Source organism: Bombus bifarius, unplaced genomic scaffold (assembly GCF_011952205.1).
Source record: "Bombus bifarius isolate JDL3187 unplaced genomic scaffold, Bbif_JDL3187 scf7180000008401, whole genome shotgun sequence".
NCBI classification, from domain to species: domain Eukaryota; kingdom Metazoa; phylum Arthropoda; class Insecta; order Hymenoptera; family Apidae; genus Bombus; species Bombus bifarius.
Genome location: NW_022884639.1, coordinates 144,743 through 152,276, shown reverse-complemented (window position 1 = coordinate 152,276; position 7,534 = coordinate 144,743).

Sequence of the window (7,534 nt, the reverse complement as noted above, 5' to 3'; positions counted from 1 at the left end):
TTTATACGTCTCCGATCTTCTTTATCGAACTGTAACATTAAGATATAACAGTTTACCAATTATCTTTCATAAACTTCTGCAAGTGGCCACTAGGGGCAACTTCGCCAGTTTTCCCATTGACCATAGCACACAATAAATCCTTTTCAAATGCGTAACAACATATACTGCTATGTTTGAGAAGCATGTCCTACTGGACAAATTGTAAAATTCAAATAAATAAATAAAAAAAAAAATGTTTGAAAAGCTGCTAAATTCTCGCGCATAATGTTATTGGTTCTAGAAAGGTTAGAATTTCTTAGACTTATAAAGTATTAAGATATAAATGTGTAATTAATATGCACATTTGGGTGATGTTAGCGCGTTTTTAACTTAATATCTACAGGTTATATATAAGAAAAATATATTGAGACGATTTCGATGCAGCTTATATTTAGTTCTTCAAAAAATTGTTCCCGCAAAATTGATCCTCTTCCTCTGAGAGAAAAAAATCATGACCCTGATAAGTAAAAATGTACTATAGCTGATAAGTAATGGAAATTGGATGTATAAATATCTGGAATTAACTGTTACACAAAGCACTAAATGTATCAAAGAAACTCGTTGGACAGCATCCATATGGAAACTATTAAGCATTCAGTAATCTCGAACATAATGATACGTAAACCTTCACCCGGGCTTGTTACATTTTTTTACCCTAATTGAATTTGAAAGATATATTTATTAATTTATTTGTTTATTGTAGCTATTTACTGATATCTGGCTGTTACAATGTCGCTTTACTTTTCTCCAACACATAAATATTCTTTTATGGTAATTATTCCGTAGAAAGTAAGCATCATAGATTCGAATAATGCTTGGCCTTGGATTCCAAGGCGTTGGCAAAAAAATTCAATTACATCTAAGTTACGACCACACTTTCTCCTAGAACAAGCGACCACACTTTCATATAGACCGAATTAAACAGAACTCACTAGTGAGAGAGATAACTATTTTTTATGTTATACGAATATGAAAAAGAAATTGATTAATGTCTTATAGGTTGGACTGTATTAATAGCGGATGGCACAAAATAATATTCCATAAACTGGTTGATGCATGGAATGCCGCACTTAATACCGACCTTCAATTAGTCGAAAGTGTCAGATATATATCTTTATTTATTGAGAAGTTGTTCACAGAGAAAAAACTTGTAAAACGAATTGTTAAATAAAACATATTAAACATAAATATCGTTCTACCTTGAAAACTAACGTCGAGTGACAGGTGTATATAGATGTAGTAAAAAGTTGTCCAGAATGTTTGTTTTGACAAAATGTTTCGGTATCATCCAAATTGATGAGTTGTATCCTATTCTAAACAATTCTCTATTTGACATGTACACAAATGGCGAATAAAACTGTCAGATATTGGAAAACCTATAACATATAGGAGAATGTTATATCTTATGATGTAGAAGATCAGAAATAACGGAAAAATCGAATATTAGCGAAAATGCGGAGATTTTGAGAATACGTATGTGGATTGAACCTCAAACGTAAAAGAGTGCACCGATCAAACTCAAAGGAAAGAGACAAATGCTGCTTTGTTAGCGATCCCTTGAATACTCAATTCTAATTAACTATTCTGTTTCTATTCATCATTTATCTTATTATCATCTGTTTTATTCATAGTTTATATCTAACAAAAAAACCTATAAATATGCATCAAATAAATATATACTTGCTTCCTATTTAGCATATACGTACGTTAGAATTAATTCCCATGAAAATAAATCACTCAAATATGCGCTAGGAAATATACTGCTCACAAATATCAGCTAGAAGATACAATTATTAGTTAAAATAACTCTATATAATGGTTGTATTAAAGAATGTTTTGAGTAAATTATGTTACATTTTGAGGGATTCACCGGATGTATACCATTTAATGTTGTTATATCTCAGTTTGTTGCAAATACTTGTACCTGAAAATCAGACAAAGTATGGAGTATAATTGTATCACTTGCTTTTAATGTTTCTGTCTACAGTTTTCGCCGCTTACCTTTAACTGTGTTCTCGAGTTTATCGGCGGAGATCGTTCGCGTTGTAGCTTCTGTCAAGTGAATACAAATTGACCTTACCGGCCGAGAGTTGTTTCCAAAATACTTTTATGATAGTAATTGCCTGTGAATGCCAAATGAGCACAGCTATAACACACTGCAACAAATGTTATTTTTTAGAAATGTTGAGATGTTATTAGATACCGTAATAATTTGCATAATTTTAATAATCTTTCGGCAAGAGTAAGAGATTTCAAGATTGACTTAATTTTTAGGGTGCAATATGGTATCTTTGTATTTCAAATACGCTTAATGACAACGATTAAGGGAGTGTCCTGAATTAGAATGTTCTAAAACAGCGTTTTTGATTTTTTTTTTTTTTTTAGAAGGGAAAGAAAGAAATGAAGTTATTGAATTTTGAGATATGGTTTTCTATGTCGGAGTCAGGTTGGCATTTTGGGGCGTTCTATGAACCTTTACTTACTTTACCGTCGCGAATGTAGCTAATATTTATCAGTACGAATGTGGACGCTACAAGAGGCTATGAGTAATGACGATAGGATGATGGTGACAACGAATTCAGGTTCGATAACGAATCCACGGTCCACGGGAGGACAAGTATCAACGTAATACTCGATTCGGGTAACTTCTCGATAACCCAATCAGCAATTCGTCCAACGACTAACTAACAAACTAACTCTCCCTTAATCCAAAAGAAATTGCCCTTATATACTCCTGTCCCCACTTCTCGGGTCAATCTTTGTTTTTAAGGAAAGCCATATGATCTTTTCATACCTCTGTCAGATACACGTCCCTCCCGTGACAGTGGCTACGTCTAGTGACTCACTATGTCACCTTGAATCCGAACCCATCGTCATAAAGCCAGATTGGAACATTAGAACTGTTTCTTATTTTTATTACTTAAGTGCAGCTATAGTAAAAGTCTGGACTGGGGTATTGAGGTTTTTCCCAACATTCCGGGCGAGAAATCCCGCTGTCCTTCCATCTCCGACATGCATATATTTAACGAATACAAAAAAATTTGTTAAAGTAAAAAAAAATTATAACAGATTTCTGAACCTGTTTCATGGGCTGCAGTTTTTAATCGGTGGGAAAGATCCACCTCATAATCCTTGACTGAAACAAAAAACCAAAAAAGGGATTAATTATTATATATTTTTCTTCTCGATGAACTAAAAAAGTTCGTCAAAAAGTTTATTTAAATAATTGTTGTAGCACCTTAAAGTTTATTTTTTCTTTTTATAAAACACATTTTTTCTTTAAACCAGCCAAAATTTTTAATTTCACACTATTTTCTGCCTTTTTTTGTAGTTCATCGAGAAGAAAAATATATAATAATTTATGCCTCTTTTGGTTTTTTATTTTAGTCGAGAATTACGAGGTGTAATTCTTTTTTTTACTTTAAAAAAATTTTTTTGCATTCGTTAAATATATACAAAACCATACCTCAAAATTCAATAACTTCGTTTCTTCCTTTCCCTTCTAAAAAAAAAAAAAAAAATCACAAAAAGACGCTGTTTTAGAACATTCTAATTCAGGACACCCCCTTAAGTAATAGGACGATCGTTTGAGAATTACTGTATATTACTATCCCAAGCTACACAAATTAGAATTAAAAATAACATAAGGAGTTAACGTTTCATACTTCGATAAACAATTACAATATACATACACAATACACAATATACATCGATAAACAAAACACAAGTTTCCTCACAAAAGTTAAAAAACACGAGCACTGTCATGTGGTCTCGATGCTAATGTAATCAAATAACCAGGTTAATTACTCATTTCAGAATCCAATTGAACGTTTGTGAGACTATGTTAAACGTGAATTATCAAGACGTTATTTTATAAAGAAAATGCAATCACTACGACAAATTATAAAATATAGTCTGAAATATCGGCTGAGTTTCACATTTGTTTACCCTTAATCGCATCAATGCCACGCAGATTTCATGCAGTCCTTCCAAATCCAAAGTTAGGTACACAACTGTGGAAGGCAGTAGTGTGACTGGTTGCTTTTCATAAGTTGCCCCGTTCAAGTCACTTCGTATCATCGTGTGACGTACACTACGTATCACATATTAACACTTGCTACTTTAGCAGCCTTGATTACATGTCGCCATTTAATTTCATGCTAACCAATAAAAACGGGTAAAAGAAGAACACTACAATATAACCTTGAAATTAGCACTAGGTCCACAGGGCCCGCCAAATAGACGAATTTTAAACTTCGATATGAAATACCCCAAAAACCATAGCATTAATTTTAACCATTTTGCATCGTAAATTAATCATTTCATCCAAAGAATTTATACACATAATTATTTTTTCGTAAGCTTTTTAATTTTTGAAATTTGTATGTAGTATATCTATCTCTACGAAACCCGTCAAATTTCATAAACAATCCTTATATGTTTGCTTTGTTTGTAAAAATTTCAGTTATTGTAGACAGTTCTGGAATACACTGAAGGTAAAGAGGTACGCTCCTGATCAAAAAGATAGTTCAGGTGTGCTATCTTCAATTTCTCAATGGTACGTTTAATGTTTTTCGTTTGTAACGTATAATAAAAAAAAAGCAACGTATAGTAAAAAAAGCAAATTTTTGAACTAAAACAGCAACAGTTATCACTGGCAAAAAGAAAAGAGACAACGTTAGTAATTCGATGACAAATGGGAGGAGGCAGCGTGATGGTTTGGGCCAGTGTTGACAAGTATCAAGTTCATCAATGGGAGAATGAATAGCGTTCGATACATAAATTTAATCAAAGAACAAATAAATAATCATGTAGAACGCATTTCTGGATCTGATTACATCTTTTAACAAGGTAATGCATCTGTACACACATCAAAATTGGTCCAATCATATTTTAAAATAATATATCTATTTTGCCATGGCCTGCACGCTCTTGGAATCCTTTTATTGAACCCTATTATTGAAAATTGCTGGGCAAAAATTATTCACGGCGTATACGCGAATGGAAAGCAGTATGACACGTACAAAAATTTGAGGTATATAAGGTTATGATAGGTACCGCTGGCGTATAAGATTTTTATCTTTATCTGGGTTGGGGGAATGTTCTTCCAACCATTAGGACCGCCCCTTTCTTCTCTTCTACAAATCGTGAAAAACAGGACTATGAGTGCCGGAATTCGAACCTGGGTCTGGAATGTTCGTAACCGATTACGCTAACCACAGCGCTGCTGTCGCCCTTCCATAGGATAGGGTCTTTGTGTAGCAAGTCACGGTACAGAAACCGTTGCAAAGTTTGTTGTTGAGTGCCGCTAGAAATTAAAAAATGCAATTGTACGCGAATGGGGGATACGTTAAGTCAAAATTATATCCAGAAACTATATAAATCGATATTAAATCGTACAATAGAAGTAATAGAAAATAAAGGGGGATGTACCCATTATTAAATAAGTATGTATGTTTGATAAGTAATTATTGTTAGTTACAATTTATGTTAATTATTATTTTCTTATTGTATATGTGCTATCATTTCGTTCTTAAAATAAAACAATTTTTTTTGTTAGACACTGAACCTCATAATATTTTTAATTATTTTTAACGAACCGCATATTTTGAGCTCGTAATGTTTTGATATTATACGTTACAGACGAAAAGCTTTGTGAGTGAAGAAGGATCTTCGAATAATGAAGACGAAAACTTCTTAAAAGTACGTCATAACAAGGAAATGATGGTATTCTTCCTAGTTCTGACTCCGAGGATGAAAGGACGAGCATTCCAAGCTCATCCCAAAATGTAATGGGTGAAATTGAAATTGCTGATCTAGGGGTAGGATGTCTAACTAGACCTTTTGAATTGATAATTGAGAGACACATAATGGAATATTGCACTGAAACCGAGACCTATCGAGTTTTTAAAAAAATGGATAATCACAAATGCTGAGTTATGTAATTTTCTAAAAATTATATATGGCTGGGACACAAATGAAGCGAAACCGTTAGAAGTTTCCGACAGATTACATAAATTTATTTACATAAATTCGCGCTGATATTCGAAATCTAAGACATATTTATAAGTAGTAACCAGCCTTGTTATAATCTACAGAAAAATACCTCAATGAATTAATTATTTTCAACGGAAGCCCGATACATGTTTACACAATATATGCTGAATAAACTTCATAAATTTGGCATTAAGTTTTGGTTATCAGTTGGAGACCAAACAAAATATATTTTAGATCGTTCGATTGATTTAGAAACTCGATGCTCAAAGGAAAAACGCACAAAATGACTTTGTTTTCCTCACATTTATATAAATCAGAAAACTGTACGCTTACTGTGTATAAAAGTAAACCTAACGTAAAAGTTCTCATTGTAAGCACCAAACATACAGATGTATAAGTAGAAGACAATTATAAGCGTGTTCCAGAAACCATCACTTTTTATAATAAAACAAAGTTTGGTGCGGACGTGGTCGACCAGATGGCACGCAAGTATAGTGTAAAAGCAGGGAGTTTCAAATGGCCTCTTCAAATATTTTTCAATATTTTAGATTTGGCGACGATAAGCGTGTGGATATTATGTAAAGATATCATGAAAACAAAGAGAACATTTGTCAAAGATCAAACGCTTCATTTCATTTCAATTCTAATTTTTTCATTTCAAGGTCAGAAGTGCGAAAAAGCTTCCAAGTGGGCAACTGCAAAAAAAAGGAAGCAATAATTGTTATATATATTGCAAAAAGATCATATGGAGAAAATGCACAAACAAAATTCAGTATATTTTGTATATTTGTAAAAAATGTACTCAATAAATATGATTACCCTATATCGTTAATATTATTGTCATCATTTCCATAATAATTTAGAGAAAAAGACTTTTTACTTACTAATAATTTATTTAAATGTAAAGCCTAATATTATTCAATTCAGACTCAATTTGGATAAATCGATTTAAAAATAAAATGTGTATTTTTGTTCACTCGTTCGTTTACCCGAAACGTCCGTAAACCTAGTGTTAAGTAAATGTAAAAAAGAATTTTAAATGACAAATTCATGCTCCATTTACGTTAGTATGAAGTACATTCGCGAAAGCAATAAAAATAAATTAGTTTATAAACATATGTAATCTTTCCCTTTTGAAGAGAAGCTTTTCTTTCCTGAAAGTTTCACTGTGCGCATGTGCTGGAGTTGCTCGTTGATAGTATCGAAACATGTTCAGAGAATAAAGGATTCATTTTAGCGTTGACGACTGTAGTGATATCCGCAGTAAGTTTACATTTCGAACCAAATGTCCAACTACAATTTGTGAGGCAGCCTCTCAGTAACTGTCGCATTGTCTGAATTCATAAAGAACGATCACTGACTTAGAAAATATCATTTTCTACTGTACCATGCCATTAAACACAAAGAGTTTGCTTTCGTTTCCAACTATATAGACGTATAGACTAGTATAAACTAACCTCTCTATTAGTATATCTGTAACTAGTATCAAGAATTCGAT